The following is a 20,894-nucleotide window of genomic DNA, read 5'->3' as shown; positions in this document are numbered from 1 at the left end:
TTCTCAATACTACTGGCATTTTTAACTGTCAAAACTTTTTCTTTTTAAACTGTAGCTGTCTTTTCTTCTTTTTTAATGGTAGACTGTGGTGAGTCTTTCTTTTCTTTCACGTATTCTGGACGTCGATCTTGACGGCCCCCTCTCTCGCTACGTCTATCCGGTGCGTCCTGAAAGGAACGAGAGGGACGTGAATCAGTATATCTGTCTGGAGTTCTAATGTGCTCCCTATTTCTGAGATTATACCTCCTTTCGGAGTTCTCCGGGTGTGGAGAATCATCTCTCTTATTTCTTCTTTCTTTGAAATCTTTTTGTTTATCCCAGCGCTTCTTAGAGCCCTCTTGTGCCTGCTTCGTACCCTCCTTATGGACGGTACTTTGTAACTCCAATTTTTTAGGTTTGGCTCCCAAACTATCCCGTCCTATACTAGTATAGGTATCGGAAATTATTTTCGGTAGCTGTCTCTCCTGTTCCTGGTTTGGAGTTTCCCGGAGACGCTGGCGAATTGCCAGTGCTACCGCTTCCCCTTTAATATTACTCAGTATGATTGAGGATACGGCGTAAAAGTTACGCATTAACTTCATCCCCAGATCCAGGGCTGGTGCAGCCTCATGCTCATTTTGTATTTGTTTTAACACTTCGGTAAATTGGCAAGTGTCGGGGTACTATGTGTGGTAGTATATATGGCAGCGAAGACTGTACCCCATGTGGCACAGTCATCCACCGAGGGAACCATCCCAAACGGCAAGCACACAGTGAGCAATCTATGTTTTTCCTGTGGTCCCGTATGGGGAAACACAGCTTCCAGCTGATTAGTTTTCTGGGCAATCCAGAACGGTATTTTTTCCCGTTCCGTGGGCAATTTACCCATGATAATATGTACTGTTTGTGGATTAATCCCAGTAGTCAATTGATAACCACCGGCTACTGGTGGTGCTGGACGAACTGGTGTTGTGTTCAATGTTCGCATTACGAACTGAACCAATCGTCTGTATAATGCCACTAATTCATTATATAAAACTCGTAAATCTGCTATCGGCATATTCTGTATGCCTGGGTGAGGTGTATATGTGGCGAACATAGGCCAGGTAGGTCCCTCATTACTTAAGGGACCTAACCTCACTCTTCGTAGTACATGTGGTAGGGTGCCTTCAAACCAGTTCTGATGCTCTTGATATGTGAGCGATATTTCATGATACTGGTATGCTTTGTACCGTACAGGTACGTTCGCAACTTCATATATGTGAAATGTGTGCGTTCTTTGGTCAACCTCAGGAAAGGTGACCCAACAGTAAAATGTTTCTGTTTGGTATGCTTCAGTTGCTTCTATTATCAGAGTAACATCCCCGCCCTCGTCTGTAAGGCCATGCGCTAATAAATGTTGTGTAAGTGCATGTCTAGCATTTGCAGGAATGTCTATGGTATTAGCCATAGTTGTTCAGAGAAACGGAACACCAAATAGGGGAAGTCTTTTCCTTTTTATGAGTTCGAGCTCGAACAACCTACAGCTTAATTAGGTGTTACCTTTTCAGCTGAGGAGGAATCTCCCAAAGACCACGGACGTCTCCGTATAACGGTACTGAGGGTACCTGTTGTCTGTGAGACAGTGATAGTCAGGGTATCCGTAAATTAGTGCCTAAACACCATCGTTGGTGGCGCCATGACGTAGTTTGGACTCTTGCTCTGAGCAAGACTGCTGGTTTAAGGATGACAGTACTTTTGTTTGTAGGCGACTGAGTCTTTCCTACAACAAGTCGCAACTGTTGTCCCAACCTTACCGGCTCACTAGCAGCACCTCACCAGAAACACTATAGTAAAAGGTGATTTATGGCAGTCGTTTACGCATGGACTCAAAATAAGATATCTCAGGGAATGTCGTGGTTAAACGGAGATTACCCTTTTCTCACAGATATATTATGTCTCATACAAACAAAGGCAATAACACAGATGCAGTGAAGTTATAATAGTTTTTATTTAACATAACTGCAATTTGCGGTAAGTTGTATGAAATGCAATGATTAGGATAATGAATATAGCAAGTAACAGTATTGTGAAGAAGAGAGTCATTGTTATGAAGACCCCCACCATTTTGCAATACATGGAAGAGATATATAAGATGGAATATATCCTATTACCCTAATGCGAATAGGCCTAACCTCCTACCTAAAGGAGAGCTGGGTTTGCTAAACCTAATCTGCCAAAGCCGTGTCCATGAGAGGAGCCCCCAACCCTCGTTACCTTGGAATGAGGTCTCTATCTCAGACTCCGCAGGGACACGAAGACTGGGTCAGCGTCAAGACGACTGCAGCATCGGTATAAGCGATGGTGGCGATGCCCTCTGGTCGGAATCCCTCTGATTATCTGTCTAAAGTGTGATGTATTTATACAGATCTACAAGGTCCCCTGACGTAAGTGTATTCCTAAACAATAGTTAACAGGCATGCTTGGGATGGCAATTGGTATCAGCAATCCCTCGAAAGTATAGAGAGGGAAAATCCCTAAGTGTGAACACCTACTGTTTGTTTGTCTTTGGTGCTTGATCTTGGCGCCTTGGCGCGGTGACACTGATAATGTAACTCATAACAAGTGGCCTAACTATAAACAAGGCAGCCATCTTAGAAGAAATAAATAATTAAATGGGCTAAGACAGAGCAAGCTAAGTAGGTTAAAAGTCACTAGGTGAAGGGGGCACAAGTCTACAAGCCAGAGGCTAAGCTAACTCCTGCTATCCCATTAAAACGAACTAGGATTCACTACACATCCACCAGGAAAACTTTACCTGCTCCAGGGCTGCATTCCTGACCGTCTTCATCCTACTGTCGACCAACTCCTGCTTCCACAGCTGGGTGGGTAGTAGATCCTGCTCCCCCTGGAATCTTTTGTGACTTCTGGACTTGGTCCCCTTTTTCCACAGATCTTCCTCTTTGGGAATCCACCACTGGCTTCTTACAGTCTAGGTGTTGCATTTTCTTCATTTTCTTCTTATTGGGTGGTTTGGGGAAAATCCAGTAACTTACTTCTTTTTTTCTGATCGCTGGGGGCACTGTGATACTTACCTTTGGGGTTTCCTAGTACCCCCAGCTCCTCTCTACACATTCCACTTACCTAGGTCGGGGTCCTGTGTTCACATTCAATTTTTTTTGTATATGGTTTGGGCTCCCCTAGGGTCACTATTGTCTATTGCTGTTTACACAATTTTCTAACACTTTTTGTGCTTGTTTCTGAATACTAGTGTACATATCTAGTGTGTTACTTAACTGCTATCAGATGGTTGCCTCTCTAATAGTTTTTGGTATTTGTGTCACTAAAATAAAGTACCTTTATTTTTGTAACACTGAGGCTCTCATTATGAGTCTGGCGGTCTTGAAACCGCCAGACTCGCCGCGGCAGTCTCACCACCACGGAGCCTGCAGTGAAGACCACCATATTACGAGTTGTGGGGTTTGGCTGAAGCCAAACCTCCACATCTCCGCCTGGCCCGCCGGTGCCGTTGCACTGCCGCGGCCGGCAGTGACCTCCTCCGATCTGGCAGTAGGCCGGCGTCCGGGATACGAGGTTGCACACTGCCAGGCTTTCCGTGGCAGTCACACCGCCACGAAAAGCCTAGCGGTCACGCACCCGGCGACAGGAATCTTCATTCCTGTCGTACACACACACACATGTCAACACACATTCACACATCCCCCCCACCCTTCCATACACTGACAGGCACCCCCCTTCACACACGCATGCATTCACATACACATACATGCACTCAGACACACCCACTCACTTGCATTCATCCATACAGACACCCCCATACATGCGCACATACACACACACACATACACTCGCAGACACGCACGCATTCAGCACTCCCTCCCCAAACACGGACACACACATACACATACACTCACAGCCACACATGCTTTCAGCACCTCCTCCCCAAACATGCACACACACACACCCAAACACACCACAGACCCCCCCTTTCGGACTCCCACTTACCTCTTCTATCGAGGAGGATGTCCAGGAGGGGATGGAACCTGGCAGTCTTCCCTCTCCGCCACCACCACGCCAGCAGGACACCGCTGAGCCATCTTAAGGCTCGTAATACGGAGGGCGGAGTCCTGCTGGCGTGGCGGTGCTGGCGAGGGAACAGCCTCTGCACTGCAGACCACAAGAACGAATGATGGCTGCCTCAAAAATGACGGTGAGCAACCACCAGTTGTAATTTGGCGGACTGCTGACCACCAGCAATGGAATTGACCGTCAAAGTCGTAATGAGGGTGTGAGTGTTTTCTTTCATGTGTGTGAGTGCAATGTGAATACAGTGGTATTACATGAGCTTTGCATGTCTCCTAGATAAGCCTTGGCTGCTCATCCACAGCTACCTCTAGAGAACCTGACTTCTAGACACTGCCTAGACTACACTAATAGGGGATACCTGGACCTTGTATAAGGTGTAATTACCTCAAGTACACACCACACACCAGGCCAGCTCCCTACAAAGTCTGGAGCCCAAATATACTCATTATCTGTTCTGGTAAATTTCTCAAACTGATATAGGTCCCTTCTTAGCTCCCTCACCACTGCACTTCGTGTAGTATTAAAAACATTATTATAAAAATTAATCAGAATCACCTTGTATTTATTCTCAATAACTAAATACACAAGTTGGAAATGTGGAGAGCTGGTAAAGGTTTTCTTGATGACAATGGGGGCTAAAGTCAAAACCAATGTAGTTAAAACTCCATTTGCTCTACCAGAGCCAGAGGCTGAGTTTCTTGGAGACAGATTAAATTAGGAGAATTTATAATTCTTAACCGACTATTATTCCCTAATTTGACTCTCACCCCAGCATTCCATGATCTATATTCCCAATGAAAAGTTAGATTACTAGCCTCCACCTTGTTACCCTCCTCACATTGGTGGCTCTCCTGAATGGTAGAGACCTTGGAACAAAAACCCGACCCAGTAGGACTCTGCCGTCAATCCTGGTCAGATAGAGGGGCAAATCTATTTGATGTACTAAGTGGAAATGAATGGTCATGGCCCTGTGATTGTGATGACATCCCGGTAGCTGGTTGGCCTGTGATAGTCCATTGTCATCGGTTATATCAGTTATATGGGATTGTACAAATACATTATCTGGCATCCTGGTTACTTGAGGGTTCTACTCCTCTTGCTTAGAAGCCATGCCCCCACTTACAGACTCCTTTAAAACCCTAATATTCTGAGTGATTGATTCAGTATTCTGTGTCAAATGTTGTGTTAATGCCATGATTTCAGCTTCCAGGGCTGCAAGACAAACAAGGAAGGGAGAGAGCCCCGATTTTATTAGTATTTTAATTTCAAAGCATCATTCGGCAAGGAGATCCATGGTACAGTAATTAATAGAGGGGGATTCCATATTACCTACAACAGATGACTGTAATACATGATTTTTTGCAACATCCTTGTAATTGGCAAGTGTTCATTTTGTAAGGCTTTAAAGGGCCTTTGATCACCACCTGTAGATTTGCACCGACTCATCTCTTTATTTTTTTTTGCTGGATATTAGGGCTGGGAGCAGTTCATTTGTTTCCTCTACTAATGCGGCCACACTGAGGAGTACCTGTAGGGTTAATTGAAGTGGTGGCAGAAGAAAAGTCTATCTCGAGCTTAATACTAGGGGTTTATGTAATGTCCAAACCCAAGTGGCATCTGGTGCCACAATGCCATGACAACCTCCTCTCTGACAGTTCAATTTCCGTATTAACAACCCCCTAGCCCTTTCTAACATATGATCAATGTCAATATACTTTGCAGGCGGGTTTATTTCCACCTCACCCTTTAGCATTTTCCTTTTAACCATTGTGCTACAGATATAATCAATGTTGGTCGATTGTGAAGTGAACTAATAAATCACTATTGATACTGAACCCAGATGGTTTGTGAAAAAGATATTGGCCCTCATTACAACCCTGGCGGTAAATGCCGCTTACCGCCGTGCACAAGACCGCCAACATACCGCTGCGGCCACGGAATTCCGCTACAGCTATTACGAACCACAGCTCGGAATTCGCCATAAGCCAGACACCCACACAAGTCTCCCACACCAAAGGTCAGTGATAAACTGGCGATAACAAAACCTCCACCGTCACGCCAACAGGAATACGCCCACACTAACACAACCCACGAATCCACACAGCGGTCTTTCAATCGCGGTATTCCATTGGCGGGTACACACCACCGCGCTCAAAATACACACACATTTACAAAACACAACCACATTGGACAATTCAAAATACACAAACCTGACACACATACACACACCACACCCACACACCCAATCCAATATAAAGCACACACCCACATCACCCACAAACCCTTACTACCAGATTTCTGAAACCACGCCAGAGAGAGACACCACCATAAACAACACCAGCATCCACAGACACACAACACCACCACTTACACAACATTCACACACCTCAAACAACACACACCAACACATCACCTCACACATCACAACACACAGCACCTCACACATCACCCACACCACATCATGGCACCTCAACGACACCCCAGGTCCTCTGAGGAGGAGCTCAGGGTGGAGGAAATAGTCCGGGTAGAGCCACAACTATTCGGATCATAGGTGCAGCACATCTCCATTGCAAGGAAGATGGAGCTATGGCACAGAATTGTCGACAGGGTCAACGCAGTGGGACAGCATCCAAGAACTAGGGATGACATCAGGAAGAGGTGGAACGATCTACGGGGGAAGGTGTGTTCCATGGTCTCCAGACACCAGATTGCAATACAGAGGACTGGCGGTGGATCCCCACCCCCTCCCCCACAACTAACATGGGAGGAGCAGGTCTTGGCAATACTGCATCCTGAGGGCCTTGCAGGAGTAGCAGGAGGAATGGACTATGGTAAGTCAACTCTTTACTACCTCATCCCCCCCCTACCTGCATGCCATCACATACTCCCACCCTCACCCTCACCCTCATCACTCCAACACCTCACATATGCCCCACTATCACAACCCACCCATCCCAATACCAAGCCCTGCATGCAACACCAAAGCATGGATACCCATCACCAAAGCATGTCCACTACAGATACCCACACAGACCCCAAACCAAATATCACACAAGGACCAAGCCAAGAATGCAAGCACTGAGATACAGGGTCACTCACCCATTCCACACAATGGCATACACAGATGCAATAATCATGTCTTTACACCCCTGCAGGACCCCAACCCAACGTCACCGGACAGGAGGTACCAGACATATCCAGTCCCCCCCACAGAAGAGACCCACAGTGATGTCAGTAGCTCTGCACAACTGGATCAAGCTGACAAGCCTGGCCCATCAGGGACCTCGGGACAGTCAACTCCCCTGACACTGTCACAAGCCACCATTGAGCCTCCCCCTCAGGAACCACCAGCACAGCACCCACCCAGCGGGCCCATCCCTCTGTCCCCAGGACACATCAATCAGCAGTGTGTCCACCACTACAGGGACCCAGGCAAACCCACCAACCCAAGAAAATCAGGGACCTGGGGGCAGTGGCAGTGGGCACACTGTTCAGGGGACAGAGGCTCAGGAAAACAGGGAAGCTGGGAGGACAGCTGTGCGACAGGGGGAGGACAGGCCGAGGGAACCCACTCTCCACGAGGCCCTCTCCAACATCATGGGAGCTTACCATCATTCCGAGGAGACGATGGCAACGGTACTGGCCAAGTTTCAGGAGACCCAGCGGCTGCAGGAGGAACACTATCTGGGGATCAGGGAGGACCTGAAGTCCATAAACCACACCCTGGTCACCATTGCAGGGGTGCTGCAAGACCTTGTCAACACCAGGAGGGACACTGTGGCACAACAAGGGGCCCCTGACACCAGCCTGGACGATGAACAGCCCTCCACCTCGGCCGGCGCTAGTGGACAGGAGGCACCGCCACAGGAACACGACACCAGCACCCCACCCCCTGCAGATGGAGAACCACCCCGCAAACGGTCCCTGAGATCAAGGAACAAGACAGAGAACATTGCCAAGACCCCGGCCAGGAAATGAGACCCCCCTGAATGCCACCCTTCTGTCCCACTTTGTCACACTGTCCATCCTTCAACTGCCATTGCTCCACTTCCTATGACCCTTTGGATAATGCACCTGTGAAACAAATAGACTGGACTCTGCCATGGACATTCCTCCACCATCCCCCCTGCCCATTTTACAACCCCCTCCACTTATTTGCACACAAATAAACACACTTAATTACAAAACAATCTGGAGTCAGTCTGTGCTTTCACAAACGTGTAATTGCAATAACCATGGAATATAGCAATGTCAATTTACTTGTGCACATACCGATATAACACAGTTGTAGGTCTGGAGGAAATATAGCAGAGGGCACAAAGTGGGACCCACATCTGTGAAATGGAAAGGCAAAGTGACAAGTCAGGGTCCATACACTGAGTGAAAATGACAGACTTATGCTAGCTCCAATAATAGTATGAGATATGGGAGGCAGTGACATCTTCTTACCTGTGTCTCACTGGACGTATTCCATGATTATGTTGTTCCTGTTGTCAATATCCTCTTCTTCTGCCTCCTCTTCTTCACTGTCCACAGGCTCCACAGCTGCCACATGACCATCAGCTGGCCCATCCTCCTGCAGAAAAGGCACCTGGCGTCGCAAAGCCAGGTTGTGCAGCATACAGCAGGCCACGATGATCTAGCACACCTTCTTTGGTGAGTAGTAGAGAGAACCACCTGTCATATGGAGGCACCGGAATCTGGCTTTCAGGAGGCCAAAGGTGCATTCAATCACCCTCCTAGTTCGCCCATGTGCCTCATTTAGCATTCCTCTGCCCTTGTCCTGGGATTTCTCTCTAGGGTCAGTAGCCATGAAAGTTTGGGGTAACCAGACTCACCTGCAAATATGGAGGGACAACTGTTAGACACACACTAACCGTAGGGGCAACCCCATACCCAGACACCTATTCACACTGTGTAGGGTCCTTGTCCTCACCTATTAGCCACACACAGTGCCTCTGGAGTTGCCCCATCACATAAGGGATGCTGCTATTCCTCAAAGAGCAAGCGTCATACACTGAGCCAGGAAATTTGGCATTCACTTGGGAGATGTACTGGTCTCCCAAACACACCATCTGCACATTCATAGAATGGTAGCTCTTCTGGTTTCTGTACACCTGTTCACTCCTGCGGGGAGACCAAGGCCACATGTGTCCCATCAATGGCACCTATGATGTTGGGGATATGTCCCAGGGCATAGAAGTCACCTTTCACTGTAGGCAAATCCTCCACCTGAGGGAAAACGATGTAGCTCCGCATGTGTTTCAGCAGGGCAGACAACACTCTGGACAACACGTTGGAAAACATAGGCTGGGACATCCCTGATGCTATTGCCACTGTAGTTTGAAAAGACCCACTTTGATAGGAAATGGAGTACTGACAACACCTGCATTTGAGGGGGATTCCTGTGGGATGGCGGATAGCTGACATCAGGTCTGGCTCCAACTGGGCACACAGTTCCAGGATTGTGGCACGATCAAGCCTGTAGGTGATGATTACATGTCTTTCCTCCATTGTCTACAGGTCCACCAGCGGTCTGTACACCGGAGGATGCCGCCATCTCCTCACATGTCCCAGCGGACGGTGCCTATGAAGGACAACAGCGAGCACAGAGTCAACCAACTCAGAGGTACGTACACACAGCTTACACAGAACACAATACATAATCCAAAATTAGCATGTATGAGTGTTGAGGCAAGGCCTCGGTATGTGTGATGCAGTTAAAAATAGAGCCATGTGGGTCCCTGAAATGGCGGCTGCCTGACCTGTAAAGTGGGACAATGGGATATGAGGTAACTGCGCTGGCGTTGTACACCGTCGAGGTAGGCGGTCGAAGACCGCGGTGCAATTCTGCATTTGTTAACATTGGACCCTATGGTTCCCAGGAGCCAATGACGATGTACGCCGGAGGTGACGGTACGCACCGCCACGGACGTGACCGCCATTTTCTATCTGTTCAATCACTCGATACCTGATCTGCGACAGGAGAGGACCTATACTGCAAGTGCTGCTGTGACCTCAGTCTGGAAGAGACAATGGCTCATACGTCTGGGGAAAGGGCCCCTGCCTTCACATCGTAGGAGTTGGAGAAACTTGTGAATGGGGTCCTCCCCCAGTACACGCTACTCTACGGTCCTCCAGACAAACAGGTAAGTACACTGGGAGCATGTTGTATGGGCTATGCCTGTGTGGAGTGGGGTGGATGAAAGATAGGGGGGGAGAATGAGGTGTGCATGTCCCATCAATGGCACCAATGATGTTGGGGATATGTCCCAGGGCATAGAAGTCACCTTTCACTGTGGGCAAATCCTCCACTTGAGGGGAAATGATGTAGCTGCGCATGTGTTTCAGCAGGGCAGACAACACTCTGGACAACACGTTAGAGAACATTGGCTGGGACATCCCTGATGCAATGGCCACTGTTACTTGAAAGGAACCACTTGCCAGGAAATGGAGTACTGACAGGACATGCACTAGAGGGGGGATTCCTGTGGGATGGCGGATAGCTAACATCAGGTCTGGCTCCACTGGGCACACAGTTCATGTATTGTTGCATAATCAAGTCTGTAGGTGACTATTATGTGTCTCTCTTCCATTGTCGACAGGTCCACCAGCGGTCTGTACACCGGAGGATGCCGCCATCTCATCACCTGCCCCAGCAGACGTGCCCTATGGAGGAGAACAGCGAGCAGAGAGTCAGCCAACACTGAGGTGTCACAAAATGTCCTTTGCACACATTTAGTAATCCGCAATGTGCCTATAACTGTGTGTGTATTCAAGGCCTACATTGGTGTGACACAGTTAATATTAATGCCATGTGGCTTCCTGAAATGGCAACTGCCTGACCTGTAAGGTGAGACAAGGGCATATGAGGTAACTGCGCTGGAGTTGTACACCGTCGCGGTGGGCGGTCGAAGACCGCGGCGCAATCCAGCATTGGTTAACATGGGACCCTATGGGTCCGAGGAGCCAATGAGGATGTACGCCGGCGGTAACGGTACGAACCGCCGTGGACGTGACCGCCATTTTCTGTCTGTTCACTCTCTTGATACCTGACCTTCAACAGGAGAGGACCTACACTGCAAGTGCTGCTGTGACCTGTGTCTGGAAGTGACGATGGCTCATGTGTCTGGGGAAAGAGCCCCTGCCTTCACTTTGGAGGAGTTGGAGAAACTAGTGGATGGGGTCATCCCCCAGTACACACAACTGTACAGTCCTCCAGACAAACAGGTGAGTACACTGTGAGCATGCTGCATGGGCAATGCCTGTTTGGAGTGGTGTGGATGGCAGATAAATGGGGGGGGGCTGAGGCCTGCATGTGCGGACGGTGAGTGTATGTGCATCAGGGCAAGGGTGGGAATGTGGGTCAATGAGTATGACGGTCCGGACGGGTAATGATTTTCCTTTTCGCCTGTACTATTCCTCTAGGTCAGCGCCCACCAGAAGAAGGCTATTTGGCGTGCCACCGCCAAGGACATCCGGACCCTGAGGGTCCACCACAGACAGAGCACCCACTGCCGTAAAAGATGGGAGGACCTGCGCCGCTGGAGCAAGAAGATGGCGGAGGCCCAGCTGGGGATGGCCTCCCAACGTGGGAGGGGTGTCCGTCGCACCATGACCCCCCTGATGTTCCGGATCCTGGCGGTGGCGTATCTGGAGTTGGATGGGCGCTTGAGGGCATCACAGCAGCCACAAGGGGGTGAGTACACTCTCATTCAGCTGACTCTGCGTGCATTACGAGGTGTCTGGGTGGGGGAGGTGGGCAGTGGGTTCCCCTAGGCCAGGGCGATCTTGGTAGGCAAGGTCCCTTGTGAGGCAGGCTCTGTGGCACCCCAACCCCACTAGTGGTTAGTGCCATCTACACCTAGTCAGGCTCCTGTGACTTCCAGGTGTGCAGCAATCGGGCTTAGGCCTTGTACCCCATGGGCATGTGATTAATCTAGGAACTATAATTACATGACGTAGTGCAGAGGGCTGCCAACGTGGGAGGGGTGCCCGTCGCACCATGACCCCCCTTTTGTTCCGGATCCTGGCGGTGGCGTATCTGGAGTTGGATGGGCGCTTGAGGGCATCACAGCAGCCACAAGGGGGTGAGTACACTCTCATTCAGCTGACTCTGCGTGCATTACGAGGTGTCTGGGTGGGGGAGGTGGGCAGTGGGTTCCCCTATGCCAGGGCGCTCTTGGTAGGCAAGGTCCCTTGTGAGGCAGGCTCTGTGGCACCCCAACCCCACTAGTGGTTAGTGCCATCTACACCTAGTCAGGTTCCTGTGACTTCCAGGTGTGCAGCAATCGGGCTTAGGCCTTGTACCCCATGGGCATGTGATTAATCTAGGAACTATAATTGCATGACGTAGTGCAGAGGGCTGCTGTGTCTGTTGTGTCCGCCAACGGTAGTGGTGTTGCATGCACTGAACATGTCTTTCTCCTTTCTTCCCCCCCCTTTTTGTGGTCTCCCTGTTCTTGTATGCAATAGCATCATCAGGCAGAGGAGCATTGGCACGGGAGCAGGAGGGGGCTGCATCCCACTTGGCCCTGGAGGGCGAAACAACGGAGTCTGAAGCCACCTGTGGGACAGAGGTCGAGGGGAGCTCTACAGCAGGGACAGAAGCAGAGACCAGTGACAGCGACTCCACCTTTGATGGGAGCTCCCTTGCGGTGGCGGGCACCTCTGTGCCCACCGCATCAACAGGTACAGCCGCCACCCCCCTACCAGCACCGCCCTCCCAGCAGCCCCTCAGCGTGTGTCCCGTGCCCGCTCACCCAGAAGGGTGGGCATCTCCTTCGCCCCAGGCACCTCAGGCCCTGCCCCAGTCAGCCCTGCTGGCCTCAGTGAAGAGGCTATTGACCTCCTGAGGTCCCTCACTGTTGGGAAGTCTACCATTCTGAATGCCATCCAGGGTGTTGAGAGGCATTTGCAACAAACAAATGCATACCTGGAGGGCATTCATTCTGGCCAGGTAGCCCAAAAGAGAGCATTTCAGGCTCTGGCCTCAGCACTGATGGCAGTCATTGTCCCTGTGTCGAGCCTCCACCCTCCAACTTCCTCCACCCAGACCCAATCCCCTGTACCTCAGCCTATCCCAAGCACACCATCAGACCAGCATGCACACACATCAACACACAAGAGTGGCTCAGGCAAACATAAGCACACACATCTCACAGGCACTCACACAAGCATCATACCCATGCAAACATACCAACATCCACTGCTTCCACTGCGTCCCCCTCCTCCACGTCTCTCTCCTCCCTCCCAGTCTCGTCTCCACTCACACCTGCATGCACTACATCCTCAGCCACTACCTCCATCACCAGCACGCCCATCACCACACACCGCTCACGTGCACCCCCACCCCCATTCACACATCCCCAGAGTCCTCTCCCAGTGTGTCTGTGAGCCCTCCTCCCAAAGTACACAAACGCAGGTACACACCCACCCAACAGCCACCTACCTCACAACAGCCTCCAGCCCATGCACCTTCACCCACATTCAGCAGACATACACCTCCTACAACCACTACCTCTACCTCCACTCCCAAACCCCCTCCATCTACCCGTCCCAGTGTGTCTAAAAAACTTTTCCTGGCTAACATTGACCTCTTCCCTACACCTCCCCCCTGCCCTTCCCTTAGGGCCAGGCTTTCCAGGTCCAAGCTCAGCACCTCAGCCACCACATCCCCAGGCACAGTGGGGCCAGCAACTGCGGGGTCATGGAGTGCGCCAACCATCAGGGCTGCCAGTGTGACACAGAGCGGGGGCAAGGACATTCTGCCACCTGCCAAGGTGAAAAAGATGCCCACATCCCAGAGGGAGAAGCCGAAAACACCTGCCACCAAGGGGTCAGGGAAAACAAAAGGGGATAGTGGCAAGACAGCTGCGCCACCATCAAAAGTGGGGAAGGGCCAAAAACTGAAGGGCAGGTCAGGAAAGGGCAAGGTGGCACCGACTGAGGGACCAGTGTCACACCTTCTGTCCACGTCAACGCCAACCTGTACGGCGGAGAACACCGCCACCTGCGCCGCCACAGACCCCGCCACCAGCACTGCGGCCACAGACCCCACCGCCACAGACCCCACCGCCAGCACTGCCACCACAGACCCCGCCACCAGCACCATCGCCACAGACCCCGCCGCCAGCACCGACGCCACAGACCCCGCAGCCAGCACTGCTGCCACAGACCCCGCCCCAAGCACCGCCGCGACTGACACTGCCGCAAGCACCGCCAGCAGCCCGCGATGTCCTCAGACAGTGGCACCACCGCTGACATGGCTACCATCCCCATTGGTCAGTCGTCTGAGGCTGGTGGTGAGTTCCAAGACCCTGGCCAGCTTCCATGAAGCATCACTGTCATCACAGTTGTCACCTGCATATGAAATGCGAAGCCGCAGCAGTGTGGGGTATGTCTCTGCCTCCATGGCTTATCATGCTACCTGTACCTCAGCAATCTCGTGGCACACACACCCAGGTGAGTGTATTGTTCCGGCCACACTGCACGTGGAGCACTCTGGGCACCAAGCCCCCTCCAGAACCAGTGCAAAGATACATACACAACCTCAGTCCTTGGCAGGATGAAGCACTCTGGGCACCATGCCCCTTCCAGAACCAGTGGAGAGATACATCCACTACCTCAGTCCTTGGCTGGATGAAGCACTCTGAGCACCATGCCCCCTCCAGAACCAGTGGAGACTGTTATCCACTAGAGAGACTGTGGCTTTGCACTCCCCAGGATGCATCATTGGGCAACCCACCCACTGGAAAGACTTGTGAGACTGTGTCTTTGCACTCCCCAGGATAAAGCAGTGGGCAAACCACCCACTGGAATGACTTGAGAGACTGTGGCTTTGCACTCCCCAGGATGCATCAGTGGGCAACCCACCCACTGGAAAGACTTGTGAGACTGTGTCTTTGCACTCCCCAGGATAAAGCAGTGGGCAAACCACCCACTGGAATGACTTGAGAGACTGTGGCTTTGCACTCCCCAGGATAAAGCAGCGGGCAAACCACCCACTGGAAAGACTTGAGAGACTGTGGCTTTGCACTCCCCAGGTTAAAGCAGTGGGCAACCCACCCACTCCAAAGACTTGAGAGACTGTGGCTTTGCACTCCCCAGAATAAAGCAGTAGGCAACCCACCCACTAGAAAGACTTGAGAGACTGTTGCTTTGCACTCCCCAGGACCAAACTGTGTGCATGGAGCCCCCTCGTGGAGCAGTGGCATTGTGCGTTCATCAGGCTGAGATGCCCCACCACCCCTCCCCCGGAGGTGCCTGTATATTTTCTATGTGATGCCCCTCCAGTGTTCTCTCCGTTTGCAGTCAGGTATCTAGTGTGGGCCTCGCCCATGCATTTTGGGCCCAGTGGTCCATGGACAATGATTGGTGCACTATCCGGACTTGTGTATTTGGTGTACATAATTGTATATCCTGGATTTTGCATTTTGATAATGATATTTCACATGATTACATCCGTTCAAATCATTTCTTTTTGTCCTTGCGTTCTTCCAGGGGATTGGGTGGGTGTATATGTAATGTTGCAGCATGTGTTTGTGTGTATGGTGTTGTGGGTGAGGGTGGGGGTGGGGGTGTTGCGTGTGTGTGTCACTCTCTTTTCTCTCCCCCCTCCCCTGTGTTGTAGGTGCAGTACTCACCGTGGTCGTCACCGCCGTCGTTGGAGCTCCTGATAGAGGAGCAGGAAGACCATCGCCGGCAGTATCTGCAATTCGGGCTCCATGGCGTCCTGGTTCCTTGTGGGGTGTGGAGAGGTGAGTGTTTTCCCTTCTGTGTACTGTTTCTGCCGTGCTTTTATTCGCGTTGGTTCCGCTCCGGAAAAGGTGGCGGACAGGCGTGTTTTGATAGGGTGGGCGGTACATTGTCTCCCGCCTGTCCGTGGCGGTCAGAGTGTTAAAGTGGCTGTCTATGTTGGCGGTTTCTGCCATGGTCGTAATCCCTTTTTTTTTCCCACCGGCCTGTTTGCGGTATTACCGCCGCTTTAACACCGACCGCCAGGGTTGTAATGAGGGCCATTGTGATCAAAGCCAACGCATCCAGGACATTTGTTACCACAATCATACTATCAATGATGAAGGTGCTCCTTGCCCCAGTGGCCAAACTTAGAGGGGGCCCAGCTTCGTTCAGTCTCAGAAGGGCATGGACAGAAGGCTGCTATGCGCTATATATGTGATCTGTGCGATAACGGCTGAGCTCCACCCTCTCTTCTACACATGTTACTGCGCCTCCAGGCGCTAGTACTTGTGATCGCTGAAGTCCTTGCTACAAGGGCAATGGAGACAAGATTTCAGCCCCCAAGGCTATCACTGCTCACCAAGTCTGGGGAATCATGTGGGGCTTAACTCCAGCCTCACTCGTAGTAGTGAACCACAGAAACACTGGCAACCGACTCAGCTGAAGCAGAGGTGGGGTGGCCCGGCCTGGCCACCTCCAGTCGATGACGGGTGCAAGGCAGGCATTCCCTTGGCTCGGGCTTTGCCCAGGAACGGCCCAAGCCGCGGGAGGTGGTAAGCATTTTAATCACACACAGCACTGGAAGATGCAGGGGCAGACTGGGACCTTGAGTCCTCGCCGGCATTAACAACAAAACAAAAAACCAGCACAGCTGAAGGTGGTAGGGACTTTAATAGCATGCAGTGTAGAAAGCCACAGGAGCCCCCTCCTTTCCAGGGGCAAACTGGGACCTCAAGCCCTCGCAAGGTAGCAACAACAAAAAAAGAAAACCCCACGACTTGTAAAGTTACGAGTGTGGAGTCTCCACACTTGTGGCGGAATCCACGAACTCGGGGCAGAATCTCTGCACTGAGCACTGCAACACGGAGAGTCCACCGCAAGTGCGGAGTTTCTGCCACTAGTGTGGAGACTCCACACTCGTTTTTTTTTGTATATGTTTATTGTGAAGTACATGTCAATATACAAACTGTGTTAAAAAGAGAAACAATAAATCAAATTATGGCGACATATGAAAAATATTATGAAATATTAACTTCTCAGATTTCTAAACATAAAAAACATTATACATATATCAATAAATGCAATATATGAGATTATTTATAAGGCATCCATCTGTGCATTAACTCTTACAAGTAGACCTATAAAAGAAAATCTGGAAAGAAAGAATTATGCAGTATGTTTAAAACTATATATTATAGGTTGTTAGAAGATAGTTGAGATAGTAATATCATACAAATCCACATATAAAACATTTCAAATGGAGATATTTCTGCCAATTCAACAGTGTTGAATTGGTGAGCAGTAAGTCCTATTTAAAATAACAGTGTTAATGGGTGAAGTGTCAATTGTCTTAATGATAACAGCATGACTCAAAACAATAATAAAAATCTCTTAACAAGGATAGGAGACAAAGAAGGAGAAAACATTTCAGTGTGAATAATAATAGAATATGTATTAGCTAGAAAGGGTTTCCAAATTTGGATGAAAATCCCAACATTATCTTGCAATCTGTAAATCAGCTTTTCATATGATGCCATGTTATACATTTCAATAAGCCATTCATCATGTGTAGGACGTTGTGGTATTCTCCAATGTCGTAATATGCAAATGATTGCTACAGTGAGTGCGATAGCCACCAATAGTCTTGTATGGTTTGTTAGGTTTGGGAGATCAGTAACATCATGTAATATAACTAATTTTTCTGTTAAAGGAATGGGTACATGTATACCTCTGTGTAGAGAGGAAGTTATAGAAGACCAGTATTCCGTCAAAACTGGACATCGAAATAAAATGTGTAGGATATCACAATCCTCATGAGTACACCTCCAACAGGTAGAATGGTGTAGTAAACCTGCTGCCTTGAGTTTTTGTGGTGACCAGTACCAATTATGAAGAATTTTGAAAAGAATAAATTTCATTCTTGCCTCTCTGATTCCTTTATCCATGTTCATAACAACATCCGTCCAGTCCTCATTGGAATACGCTACATTAAGTAACCCTTGCCAGTTGACGTGGAGTTGTGCTAGTATTGGTGATGAGTGTAGTTTATGCACAATGAGATTATAAAATTCAGAGACCGCTCCTTTCAATTTCCCCCAAGTTTTTAAGTATTGTACGACTGGGGAATCCTCTGGTATCCAAGGTAATGGTCCTAGTCTACTAAGTAGAGCTTGTTTCAATTGTAAGTATTTCCCCTTTTGAGAGCTAGGGAGTTGAAATTCTATCTGAAGCATCGTAAAGGTTCTAATCTCGCCTTCTAAAGTGAATAAATGATCCAGCATTAGAATACCTGCTCTCTCCCATGTATCCCAGGAAATTGTCTGTTTCCCTATTCTAATATCAGCGTTATGCCATATGGGAGCCTTATTATGTAGCCTCGGGTTACTCTTAAAGAGTTTGTGTGCATGTATCCAAATCTTAAGCATAGACCTAATAATAGGGTTAGAAGTTTGTAAAGCAGGCGATTTATGAGTATAAAACATTTGCAAACCTGAAGATGCCTGTAAAGATTGCCTTTCAATAAGAACCCATAGTGGGGGGTCATCCTGTCTTAGCCAAATATAAACCAATTGAGATAAATGGAGGGATGTATAGTAATGCTCAATGCATGGTAAACTAAGGCCACCAGATCGCCTGTGAGCAATCAGTTTAGGGATTTTGAGTCTAGGTCTCAGAGATCCCCAAATAAAGGTTTTAATACCTTTGTCACTGTCACGCAATATTGATATTTTATCTGTCAAAGGTAACATACCTAAAACATAAGTGAAATGAGGCAATAAAATCATTTTCACTGCCTGGGCTCTACCTCAAAAAGACAGGTTAAGATGGGACCATTTTTCATATTTTGACTTCGTTTTGGTAATGAGTGGATCTAAGTTATCTTGAATCATACGTTCTAAACCTATGTTGATATAAATACCTAGATACTTCAGGCGATCCGCTTTCCATTGAAAATTGTAGCCTAAGATAGCTGCTTTTGTTGTGCCCCAGGACAATGGGAGAGCTTCACTCTTATTCCAATTGACTTTGTATCCAGAAATGGTTGAGAAGCGAAAAATAGTAGACATGAGTGCCGAGAGTGAATTAGGTAGATCCGTAAGTGTGAGTAATATGTCATCTACATATAGAAGTAGATTTAAGATACCTGCAGTTGTGGGAATTCCTGTTATTTGTGAAAACTGTCTTATTCCTGCAGCCAGTGGTTCAAGTGCAAGAAGAAATGAGAGGGGCGATCAAGGGCAACCCTGGCAGGTACCTCTTTGCACTAAAAAGGATTTTGAAAGGAAACCCCCACAATTCACATGTGCAGATGGTGTCTCGTATAACCATTTAACCTTAGAGATATGTCATTACCTAATCCCAACCTATGCAACGTACGGAACATTCAATGTGGTCAAAGGCCTTCTCGGCATCTAAGGATAATGCTACTCTATCTTCTCCAGCATCCTTGGAAAGCCAAAGTATGGTGGTCATTACAACCCTGGCGGTCGGTGTTAAAGCGGCGCTAAAACCGCCAGCAGGCCGGCGGTAAACAAATTGGAATTACGACCGTGGCGGAAACCGCCAACAAAAACAGCCACTTTAACACTCCGACCGCCACAGTGGTACAAACAAACAGCGCGGTGGTCACCGCCAACAGACAGGCGGAGGACAATGTACCACCCACAGTATCACAACTTGCCAATCTGCCACTTTTTCTGGGGCGGATTCACCGCGAACAAAAACATGGCAGAAACTGGACTTCGAAGGGAAAACGCTCACCTCTACACACCCCACGAGGAACCAGGACGCCATGGAACCAGAGCTTCACATTTTCCCAGCCTTTATCTTCTTGTTCCTCTACCAGGAGCACGAACGCTGGCGGCGAAGACCACGGTGAGTACTGCACCTACAACACAGGGAAGGGGGGAGGGAAAAACAGGGATACACACACGCAACACGCAACACCCCATCCCCACCCTCACCCACTACATCACACACACTAATACAGCATGATACATTACAGTTACACCCCCCAACCCCTCCGGAAGAATGCAAAGACAAAAGGAAATGAGTGTAACCATTGTAATCTATTAAAATCCGATACGCAAAAATATATATACACTATTAGCAAATATTTACACCAAGAATAGAAGTCCAGGTATTGCTCCATTTAAGTCCGTGGAACACTGGGCCCACACTGCATGGTCCAGGCCCACACAAGGTACCCGAACATGATGGAGAGAACACTGCAGGGGCATTAGATAGAAATAAAATAGGCACCTCAGGGGGAAGAGAAAGGGGGGGCACCTCAGCCGGTTGAGTGCATGACGCCAAATCCACGAGGGGGCCACATGCCCACTGTTCAATCCTGGGGAGTGCAAAGCCACAGTCTCTCAAGTCTCTACAGTGGGTGGGTTGCCCACTGTTCAATCCTGGGGAGTGCAAAGCCACAGTCTCTCAAGTCTCTACAGTGGGTGGTTTGCCCACTGTTCAATCCTGGGGAGTGCAAAGCCACAGTCTCTCAAGCCTCTACAATGGGTGGGTTGCCCACTGTTCAATCCTGGGGAGTGCAAAGCCACAGCATCTCAAGTGGATAACAGTCTCCACTGGTATTGAAGGGGGCTGTGTGCCCAGAGTGCTTCATCTTGCCAAGGACTGAGGTTGTGGATGCCTTTCTCCACTGGTTCTGGAGGGGGCTTTGTGCCCAGAGTGCTTCATCCTGCCAAGGACTGAGGTTGTGGATTCCTTTCTCCACTGGTTCCGGAGGGGGCTTTGTGTCCAGAGTGCTTCATCCTGCCAATGACTGAGGTAGTGGATGTAAATCTCCACTGGTTCTGGAGGGGGCTTTGTGCCCAGAGTGCTTCATCCTGCCAAGGACTGAGGTAGTG

The sequence above is a fragment of the Pleurodeles waltl genome, chromosome 1_1 (assembly GCF_031143425.1).
Source record: "Pleurodeles waltl isolate 20211129_DDA chromosome 1_1, aPleWal1.hap1.20221129, whole genome shotgun sequence".
In the NCBI taxonomy this organism is placed as follows: Eukaryota; Metazoa; Chordata; class Amphibia; order Caudata; family Salamandridae; genus Pleurodeles; species Pleurodeles waltl.
This window is presented reverse-complemented; position numbering follows the sequence as displayed.